At 33.9% G+C, this 11947-nt stretch overlaps 1 protein-coding gene and 1 long non-coding RNA gene across 2 annotated transcripts in view; one reads left to right on the top strand and one right to left on the bottom strand.

The window, feature by feature from the left end:
- The window catches only part of LOC142225762 (uncharacterized), a 37038-nt gene that overhangs the window by 14464 nt on the left and 10627 nt on the right, over positions 1 to 11947 (bottom strand). The window lies entirely within an intron of this gene.
- Positions 9992 to 11947, top strand: part of LOC142225759 (NACHT domain- and WD repeat-containing protein 1) — a 245633-nt gene continuing 243677 nt past the window's right edge. Inside the window, exon 1 of the mRNA XM_075295581.1 lies at positions 9992 to 10302. The gene's annotated coding sequence lies outside the window, so the exon portion shown is untranslated. The remainder of the gene's footprint in view (positions 10303 to 11947) is intronic.

Genomic DNA, 11947 nt, shown 5'->3' with positions numbered 1-11947 from the left:
TTTTCATGCATTAGTATTTGACAGATCACGTGGGATTTCAGACATGGTGTCAAAGAGAAAGATGCTCAGTATGCTTTGACATTTCATCATGAATAGACTTACTAACGAGCCACAACGTCGAATTTTCAGTGAATGGGCCCTAGAAAAGTTGGCAGAAAATCCGCTTTTTTATCGACAAATTTTGTTCAGCGATGAGGCTCATTTCTGGTTGAATGGCTACGTAAATAAGCAAAATTGCCGCATTTGGAGTGAAGAGCAACCAGAAGCCGTTCAAGAACTGCCCATGCATCACGAAAAATGCACTGTTTGGTGTGGTTTGTACGCTGGTGGAATCATTGGACCGTATTTTTTCAAAGATGCTGTTGGACGCAACGTTACGGTGAATGGCGATCGCTATCGTTCGATGCTAACAAACTTTTTGTTGCCAAAAATGGAAGAACTGAACTTGGTTGACATGTGGTTTCAACAAGATGGCGCTACATGCCACACAGCTCGCGATTCTATGGCCATTTTGAGGGAAAACTTCGGAGAACAATTCATCTCAAGAAATGGACCGGTAAGTTGGCCACCAAGATCATGCGATTTGACGCCTTTAGACTATTTTTTGTGGGGCTACGTCAAGTCTAAAGTCTACAGAAATAAGCCAGCAACTATTCCAGCTTTGGAAGACAACATTTCCGAAGAAATTCGGGCTATTCCGGCCGAAATGCTCGAAAAAGTTGCCCAAAATTGGACTTTCCGAATGGACCACCTAAGACGCAGCCGCGGTCAACATTTAAATGAAATTATCTTCAAAAAGTAAATGTCATGGACCAATCTAACGTTTCAAATAAAGAACCGATGAGATTTTGCAAATTTTATGCGTTTTTAAAAAAAAAAAAAGTTATCAAGCTCTTAACAAATCACCCTTTATTATTGGATACTGCCGAAACATTAATATGTTTGTTTTATGTGAACATATAATATGTTTGGAAGCATTTTGAGCCCAAAAATATTATATGCTTGGAAGAATTTTCCCCAAAGAAGATTGTGCTCATTCCCTAACATAATTTTCACTTCCACGAAATTTTTTAGTTCTTGGCACCTTTTTCTGTAATACAAATAATGTTGAAGAAATTATTAACTTTTATAATTTTTTAAATTTTACCTTTCGCCTGGACGGAGAATCGAACCGAGGACCATACAGTTTGTAAGCCAACACACTACCACTGAACTACGTAGCTGTTATAGTCACCAGTAGACAATTATCGTTATAAGTTACATTTATATAGCATAGTTTGCAGCGCCCACGAGCCCATGCAAACATAACATTATTTAACAGAAACATACATGTGTTGGCAACGTGGAGCAGTGGTTAGCATGTCTGCCGTACATGCAAAGGGTCGTGGGTTCAATCCCTGCTCCGACCAAACACCATTTTTTTTTTTAATTTACACATTTATATTTATACTATATTCAATTTTTATAATGAAACTTCGAAATGTGGGTTATTAAAGATTTACAGTCAGAAACAGTGCTTGATATAAACGAAATGGACTGAGCTTTTGGCTAAGATATTATTTTTTTATTGCAAAAATAACAATTTTGTAATAAAAAACTCGTTTTGGTATAAAAGTTTGAAATTTTGGAAGGAATTCAAAAACTCTAACAAAGGAAGAACGTGGGGTCGAGTATAAACATACATAAATAATTTTATAATATACACAAATTAAATAATAATTAGGCTTAAATTAAATAATATTTAGACTTAAGCATATACAATTTTTGGCCTTATCATAAAGCAGTTTCCGAAACAACATATAAGCGGTTTCACAGAAATTGCTCTCTTTTGATTCTCTCGCTGTGTTAATTTGATATCTTTCGTCGACCCTCCCGGTTTTTATCTCTATTTCTTTCTCTATACTCTCTCTCTCTCTGTCGCTCTCTGAATAAAATATCACAACATATATATGTTTACTCGAAATTTGTAAATGTATATATGTTTACATTCACACATATAATTTTTATGAAACATGCATGCCCCAAACATAATATATTCTAACATATTAACATATGTGTTCAAAACATTTAGTGTTAGTTTGAGAACATTACATGTTTGCACTTAAATATATGGTGTTTAAAAATTGTGCCCGAAACACATTTTATTTATATCGAAACATATGAAAAACATATTTTTCTAACAGTGTACTTACAAACAGCCGTTAAATCCTCAAATCAACGAAATCTCGTTATTTTGCCAGCCCGAACACTTGAGATTTGTAAAGAGATTTGAGTTGCAAATAGCGAGATTTCGTGCCTAGTGCGAAGGTAGTATAATGTGAATGAGCTATAAAAGTTTTAAGAGGTCTGTAAATAATCAACAATTTATTTGAGGAATATTTGGAACAAATATAAACAGTTTTCAAAGCGATTAGCTGTTTTAAAATTTGTATGCTTTATGTTTTTCTACACTACTGTCGTAGACTTAAATAAATTTTTGCTACCGAAAATTTCGCAAGAGGTGCATACCGGCCTTTACTATGTATTTTCACTCACGGACATTTTTAGTGTAATGCCAATATAATAACACTAAATTGAAAAGTGACGCTTTTCATGTCGTATTAGCAATTTTATTTTACTTACAGCTAGTTAGACACACAATTTTGTTGCGGAATAATTGATGTTGGAAAACATTTTTCGCAAATATGATCTTAGTACTAGGCTTTAAGGTGAGTACTATGTTCGGTTTCCGGGCCGAAAATATAGCTATTTCGCTATTTAATCAATTTCATAGAACAAATGGTTACACAATCAATGATTTAACATCTTTCCATCCGTAATTTGGCAACATTTATAAACTATGTAATCGTCTTTATATATATTTTTGCACTTATTTAGTGTTATTAAGTTTTTTCTCTGTCTTCTTTAATGCCTTTAGGTGGGTATTAAGTTCGAGTTTTTTCACTAAAGTGAAAACTAAATCAGTAAGAAAAGGCATAAAATTATACATATTTGTTGCACATTTTATTATAACTTGATGGGGAATAGCCCAGAGCAAGTTTTCACAAAGTTTGTATTCCTTAAAAAGTATTATTAAAGAAAAGTAATCGTGAAAAAATGGCAATTTTAGCGGCTAAACTCGAACTTAATACTCACCTTTTACAAAAACTTACAGCCTGCCATTGATTTCGAGACAAATAATTCGTCAAAAAAATATTAATTCTGGACGTACGAACCGTATGGCAGTCAATTACACCCAGAGAAATGGTTGGTTGCAATTCGATAATTACAATGAGGAAATAATGTCAGTAACTTATTTTTTGTTACAAGAACAATGTTTTGATTATTTTCCCCATTATACATTCAACACGACCATAAAAAAGTTCACAGGATCAAAACGAAATTCCCATAACCATTCAATTGGTTACAATAACCAATGCAGATAAGTTTGGTTTTATGCTGCATAAAATTGTTGAGCTAACAACCAGCATAGTGAGACCTACATCATGAGAATCAACAAATGGTTGGTACAACCAAAAGTTGAGTATACTAATAGAATCTTAAGGCCGGTATGCACCTCTAGCGAAAAATTTCATTCCCATAAGAAATGCATTGCTATTTATGCTAACGAAATTTTCGCTACCGAAAATTTATTTAAGTCTACAACAAAGAAACAGGGCTGTGTACACAAAATCAGCACCAGCTAATCGCTTTTAAAAATTTTTAATATATGTTCCAAATATTCCTCAAATAAATTATTTACAGACCTTTTAAAACTTGTGGCAACTCCAGCCGAGTCAATGACAGATTGTCAAAAGTCTGGCATTGCGGAAAAACGACAACAAAGAAGAAAACAAAAGTTAGTTCCTCGTGAAGTCTTCACCACCACATCTGTGGCTAAATCGTATTTCTAAATTAAACTGAATTTTTATATGTTTTTATTAAATAAAAGAATTTTAATAGTTATTTAAGTTAAATAGTTCGTGTTTTAATTCATACAACCTAAATAATTATAGTGGTGACCTTGTCAAAGAACAGTTTCGCAACGAATGTCTTTCAGTGACATGTGTCAAGCTGTAAAGGAACTCTCGATAAAGGTTGACAAAATCCAACAAACACTTGGCAGAAACTCACGACATCGTTCCAAATCGAGAAATCGATCTCAAAGTGCCCAAAATACCAACCAACAAAATCTGTGCTATTTTCATCGCAAATTTGGTGACAATGCTAGAAATTGCAAACCTGATTGTTCAAGATATCAGACGGAAAACTAGATGAGCTGTCGTCAGTCAATTCGGTTGGCGGCAGCAGCAAAATCAACAACACATTTGAAAATCGTCTACATATTTACGACAAATCAACAAGTTCACAATTTCTTATTGACTCTGGATCGGCGGTATCAGTTATACCCCCGTCTATGATCAAACATAAACTCAACCCTTCCAAGTTAACTCTTTTGGCGGCAAATCAAAGTGTTATTAGGACTTTTGGTGATTGTGTTTTGAAACTTGACCTTGGACTTCGCCGAGAATTCAAATGGTTGTTTGTGATTGCTGAAGTACACACACCAATAATCGGTGCTGATTTTCTAGTCAATTTTGATATACTTATTGATCTCAAACAAAAACGTCTTATCGACAACAAAACCAAATTATCGGGTGATAAACTAAAATCAGCTAAAGCCGAAATGGATTTTCTCATCGAACAGGGTTTTTGCCGTCCGTCAAAGAGCGCTTGGGCCAGTCCCATCCATATGGTTGCAAAGAAAACTGGTGGTTGGCGTGTCTGTGCTGACTATCGTAAATTAAATTCACAAACAGTTCCAGATCGCTACCCCATTGCACATATTCACGATTTTGCTGAAAATGTTTATGGTAAGTCAATTTTTACAACCCTTGATCTCACAAGAGCCTACTATCAAATACCAATGGCTGAAGATGACGTCGCAAAAACCGCCGTTTGTACACAGTTTGGACTTCTGGAATTTCTTTATATGCCTTTCGGTTTAAGAAATGCCACTCAGACCTTCCAACGCTTCATGGACAACGTTTTCAGAGGACTTGACTTCGTTTTTTGCTACATCGATGACATTATCATCATGTCTGATTCACAAGAACAACATCAGAAACATCTACGAATTGTTTTTGAAACCTTACGACAACACGGACTCACCATCAACGTCAGCAAGTGTCATTTTGGTGTTCCAGAAGTAAGATTTCTTGGATATACAATTAACGCAAATGGTTGTTGTCCACCTTCAGATCGAATTGAAGCAGTTAAAAACTATAAAAAACCGGAAACAATTTGTGAACTCCGACGATTCATTGGTGTCATTAATTATTATAGACGTTGTATACCTCACGCAGCACAACAACAAGCTCCTTTGAACGAATTGGTTGGAAACTCCAAGAAAAGCGACAAGCGAAAAGTTCCATGGACATCTGCCGCAGAAAATGCTTTTGAGACGTGCAAACAAAGCCTTTGTGAAGCCACTATGCTAGCACATCCAGCTCCAGACCTAGAACTAGCATTGGTAACGGATGCATCAGACACAGCAATCGGCGCGGTATTGGAACAAAACTTCAATGGCGAGTGGAGACCATTAGGATTTTATTCATGTAAGTTGTCAAAATCTGAAAGAGCATATAGTACATATGATCGAGAATTACTTGCTATATACAAATCTGTAAAATATTTTCGACATATGCTTGAGGCTCGACATTTCGTTATCAAGACAGACCATAAACCTCTCGTTTATGCATTTTCGCAACGACCTGAAAAAGCATCGCCTACACGGATGAAAAAGGCTGTTTTTCATATGTTTGGCTATAAACATTATATGTTTGGAACACAAATTTTTAAACACAATATTTTTGAGTGCAAGCATATAATGTTCATAAACTAGCATAACATGTTTGGGACATATATGTTAATATGTTAGAACATATTATGTTTGGGACATAAAATGTTTGTAAATATAAAATGTTTGGATGCAAACATATATTAATTTAGAAATAGCCTATAAACATATATGTGTTTAGTAGCTTGGAGCGCTATTTCACAGGGAGCGATATTGAATTAAGTTGGTGGTTGTTGCTTGTTATTACAAAATTAACATTTTATTTTTCCTTGGGCAATTGATCAGCTACTTCTTTGATCCTTACAAACTGTGTGGTCCGCTGTTCGAATCCCCGTCCGGCAAAAGGTAAAATTAAAATAAAAAAATCATACAATTGAACAATTTCTTCTACAATGTTTGTATTACAGAAAAAGGTGCTAAGAACTAAAAAATCTCGTGGAAGTGAGAAAGATGTGGGGGAATATACAATTGGGCAGAAACAAAATTTTGAGCATTCAGGTCGAAAACCTATGTTGTTAGCACCTATATTACCTGTTTATTTTCATAATTCGTCATGATTGTAAATATATAAATAAATAACTAAAATTTTGAGCACAATATTGTTTGGGAGAATTTTTTTAAGCATATAATATTTTTGGGTGCAAAATGCTTCCAAACATATTATATGTTCACATAATAACATATTGTTTTTTGGAAGACAACATTATTGAATTTGGATGCAAAAATACAAAATGTTTGAAACTTAGACTACCCAAACATATATTGTTTAGACTAATATGCTTTCAAATTATATATTGGAAGAGATCAAACATATAAATGTTTGGGCAATACCCAAAAATGTATATGCTTGAAGCAAAATATGTTTGGGAGTATATGTTACAGAAGCGATTTTTTGTGAGCGTGTAGACAACTTAGAAATTTTGATTTTATTGCTCAGTTTACTACTGACATAATATATCTATCTGGACCTGAAAACACAGTAGCGGATGCATTTTCAAGACTAAATGAAATTTCAATGCCTTCTAATATAACCAATGATGACATTCAAACAAATCAAGAATCTGATGAAGAATTGAAGTCTATTCTTGACGGAACCAATTCTTTGAAACTTCAAATTATCCACTTTGGCCAGACATCGATTTACTGCGACATATCAACCGGTCATGTTCGACCTTACATTCCAAATACACTGCGACAACGAATTTTCAACTCTGTACATGGACTTTCTCATCCTAGCGGTAGATCGACACTTCATCAAATCCGCACAAGATACATATGGCCGGGAATGAAAAAAGACATCATGAACCTATGTCGGCGTTGTCTGCATTGTCAAAAGGCAAAAATCACAAGACATAATCGGTTGACTCCAAATAAAATCGACGTTCCAGATAGCCGTTTTGATCATGTACATTTAGACATAGTTATAATGCCACTTGTACAAGACTACAGATATTGTCTTACAATGATTGACCGTTTTTCGCGGTGGCCGGAGGCTGTACCATTAAAGAATATGTCCGCTCAGACTGTAGCAGACGCATTTTGGTCGACTTGGGTATCTAGATTTGGTTGCCCAAAGACAATTACGACGGACCAGGGCACCCATTTTGAGTCTATTCTTTTCAAATCTTTAGCTGCATTCACTGGAGCTAAGCGCGCCCGTACAACAGCCTACCATCCACAGTCCAACGGTATGGTTGAACGGTGGCATCGGACTTTCAAGGCAGCGCTAATGTGTCATCCTACCGTCTCTTGGGTTGACATATTACCTACGGTTCTTCTTGGACTTCGAACTGCATTTAAAGAGGACCTACGAGCTTCACCTGCAGATTTTCTATATGGTGGCCAGTTACGACTACCAAATGAATTCTACGAAGACAATAATCAACCAATTGATTCTTCAGAATTTCTTCAAAAACTTCAGAAACATTTTAGAATTCTTCGTCCAACTCCAACTTCCCATCATGTGAAAGCATAAATGTTCAAGCTTAAAGACATCGATACTTGTACACATGTATTTTTAAGAAACGATGCAGTTCGAGAACCACTACAACCGCCATACACCGGACCTTTTCAAGTTATCAACAGAATAACGGATCGATTATTTACAATTCGAATCAAAGATAAGGAAGTCAACATTTCAGTCGATCGTCTCAAACCAGTTTTCGATCTAATGGATTCAAATTTAAACTCAACATCTAACAGAAATCCTATGACATCAACACGACTAGGAGATACAACATTGAATATTAGTCAACAAACATCAGAATCTTCAATCAAAAACTCAACTCCACCTTCAAAGAAGAAGATATCTGTGTCATTGAAGGGGGAGTGGTTGTGGCAACTCCAGCCGAGTCAATGACAGATTGTCAAAAGTCTGGCATTGCGGAAAAACGACAACAAAGAAGAAAACAAAAGTTAGTTCCTCGTGAAGTCTTCACCACCACATCTGTGGCTAAATCGTATTTCTAAATTAAACTGAATTTTTATATGTTTTTTTTTAAATAAAAGAATTTTAATAGTTATTTAAGTTAAACAGTTCGTGTTTTAATTCATACAACCTAAATAACTATAAACTTTTACGCACACAATGATTGTAATAAATTAAATGTTTGCTGCCAAAATATGCTTTTGACAACCCAGTTATTTTCATTAGAGGTGCGTACCAGCTTACGAAATTGAACGCTACCGAAAATTTCGTTAGCATAAATAGTAATGCATTTCTTATGGGAATGAAATTTTTCGCTAGAGGTGCATACCGGCCTTTAGTTCAATTATAGGACGGGCGTAAGGTAGTTGTTGCAACAAATAAATATTTATAGGGCTGTTTTCTTTTTGCACTGGATGCAACATTTGTATGGGCTATCCAGAACATCGTTGCACTGGTATTCTATCCAGAACATCTCATCAGTGCAAGTCGCGCCGATGTTGCCAGATTGTATTTGGATAAAGTGACGCTTCTTCGATTCACAATAGCAATTTATTGTGACTATTTTATCGAAAAATATGAAATTCAAAGTGATACAGTGTCATAAATAATCGCAGCAGTAACTATTTATTACTAATTGAAGCATTTCATACATTAAAAATGCAAGATTTCACTTCTTTTCTGTGATTGTTTTTAAACAGCTGATGACAGTGTTGCTTTTTTTTGGAGATGTCCTGGATAAACGAGTACTCTGTTTTATTTTAGTCCTTAACGGCTTAGCATATCCAGTGCTAAAAGCAAACAGCCCTTATATCAACATCGACATGGTAAATGGTATGACGCTACAAAATTTGCAAAACGGGGAACAGCATTTACTTGATAATAGTCCGCAATACATTGAATAAAGTTTATCCCATAGAAAAGAAGTTGCCTTCAGGTAAGTAGCGCACCGATTATAAAAAAGGAATATTACAAAAGTTTCCATAAAAATTGCATTCATACACCAACAAACACAAATACTTTTTACGGCAAGCGAGCTTTTTTTATTGTATTAAGAATACAGGAAGAGTCTAAGTCGATCTGTATTTATATCTAGAGGCTTAAGGAAGAAATTTGTGGCAAGTATATATTGAATTAGGTTCTGTAGTTTGACCACATAATTGCAACCTAATAACCATCTGTCATTGGTATACAAACATTACCTATAAAAATTGTAAATTGTAATGTAAATTGATCTCACATATATGTAGATCAAAAGCCTTTGTTGTTAGCCCCTTTTGTATTTATTTTCATAGTTTATTATGATTGTAAATCTTGTAATAAATTAATAAAATCTGCCGTTTCATTTGATATTGGAATTTGGTTAGAATAATTGTAAAGAAAATCGAGGGCGGTTGCACCAACAAACAAAACAATTAATATGAAATTGCGACAACCAATGCAAAGTTGATCCAACATACTATCATGTAATTACAATTGCCAAATGTTAGTTGTGCTGACAGATATCATTGATAGTTGATGGAACCACCTGCTTTCGGTTGGCAAATAATTCGGTTGAGGCAACGAATTTGTTTTCTGGGTGTAGAAGAATGTTGAAAATTGAAATGGTGTTGAATTTGAAAAAATACTCGTCCTTGTGTTTATTAGGTTATGTCATACTACACCTCTGCAAAAAGATATCAATTGACACACAGTTGGTAACTAAAAGCTTTGCATGCAAATCCTACCATAGCCAAAGAGCTTAAAGCTCAACAGAAGCATATTCAATTCAATATGTGTATGTATATACATATATATACGAAAATATGTTATTTCTCAACAGATATAAAAATATGGTAAACGCCGAAGAGAATACGGGATACGGAGTCAAATATTACGGATTTATTAATGAATATAAAAATATACATATACATTGAACTAATTTACATATACGTAAATCAATAAAAACGATAAGTGTTTGTCGAAATAGTGGAGAAATAACAATTAAATGGTTCATGTTAATGCGTGTATATACAAATAGGTTGTACCCATCTTTGATGTAAGAACCCTTTCAGCAATAACCCTGTATAAAAATGTGTTTAACAGTAACAGTGAATTAGATTTTGAATAATATTGCAAAGCATTACATTTTTTTATAATTAGTGTATTTAAGTCCCGGTATCAAAGTGTAAGGGAATACAGATAGTGTCTCAAACTAGTAATAGTTTTAATTTTCTTTAAACGTACTACTACAATTATATTCTTAAACAAAATTTAAATGACCACCTCATACACATAGATTATGGCCGTAGTAGCCATATACAAGAATTGTTTTAGACCGCACAATTGACCTCCAAGTATAAAGCTGGAAAAAATAACGCGACTATTTTGTTAACAATTTTATTAAATATACACAAAATTTCCGTTCGTGTTACGTATTTTAGTGTTAAAGAATAATGCGAAACCAAATATCTTTTGTAAAAATATGAATATTATCCAAGTAGATTTCTTTAGAAAATCACCAACATTGTTGTTACTTGGACAGTAAATGAGTACGAAAATTTTTATGTCTAAGATACTGTGAATGACTTTTCAAAATGATGGCTACGTTCATGAGAAAACATTTGGCAAAAGTGAAAGTAAACAACTGTATCTCTTAATGAAAATCTCTAACTTGAAATCTCTTTATTCGAGAGATACAAATTCATTGTTGTACGCTGATATAGATCTTGACATGTTTTGTGAATATATATAAGCATGGTGTTCCAGTTTCTCTGTGGAAATTAAAAACAAATGGGGGAAACTCAATAAGATCCTTGGATGATAAGTACCAAACGACAACCGTAAATAAACAAATGTAACGGAACGTTGAAAGTTTTTCGTAAACTATTCTTTAAAAACACAAACAAATTATAGACAAATTTCTTTCTACAGTAAGAGTTACAATATACAAGCAAGATATAGTAAAAATAATTGCGCTTTAGGAGGAATTACATACAGTACGCGTGAGTTGGATTTCAACTCACGCACACATAGCTAACTTTTGTTGCCAAAGGTTTGAAATTCGGCCATTGGGCGTTCCAAAAAGTTTGGGTCAAAACTTAGTTGATTTTCAAAGTAGAATAAAGTGATATTTTCAGATATTTTCCTAAATACTATATATGTACACAGTCTCACATAAGTTTACATACCCTTGAGGTTTTTACCTTATAACTAAACAGGTTTCTTGTTGTTGTTTATAATCCGGACTAAAAAAATCTTCTTGAAAACTGACAGACACTTTGTTTTTCAAATTAATTTACAAAATCTAAAGCATATATATGCATATTTTATTATATTTTATTAATTAAAGAAAATACAATTTCTTAAACCGTATGTAAACTTGTGTAAGACTGTGTATGTATACATATTACTATACTGAAAAAAATATTATTAACAGTAAAAAACAACAGTTTTTGGAAAGCAGTCAATATAGTTGTTTCAACAATCATCTTTTAATTGAAACAGCAAACCTTTTCCTCTTCCTAATTAGCAAACGTGTCTCCCAAGGGTTTTAGACAAACATCGCTGCTGAAAATAAGTTTGTGGTAAATTGCTAATGGAACTTCGTAATTACTAAAAGTGAAACAAATAGAGATTGTTAAAACTTATTTCAACAACGTAAAACGTATTGCATTCATAGATTCCATGTGAGACAAACTAAA

The sequence above is a fragment of the Haematobia irritans genome, chromosome 2 (genome assembly GCF_050003625.1).
Source record: "Haematobia irritans isolate KBUSLIRL chromosome 2, ASM5000362v1, whole genome shotgun sequence".
Classification (NCBI taxonomy): domain Eukaryota; kingdom Metazoa; phylum Arthropoda; class Insecta; order Diptera; family Muscidae; genus Haematobia; species Haematobia irritans.
The sequence above is the reverse complement of the archived record's forward strand: the minus strand, read 5'-3'. Positions and strand labels throughout refer to the sequence as shown.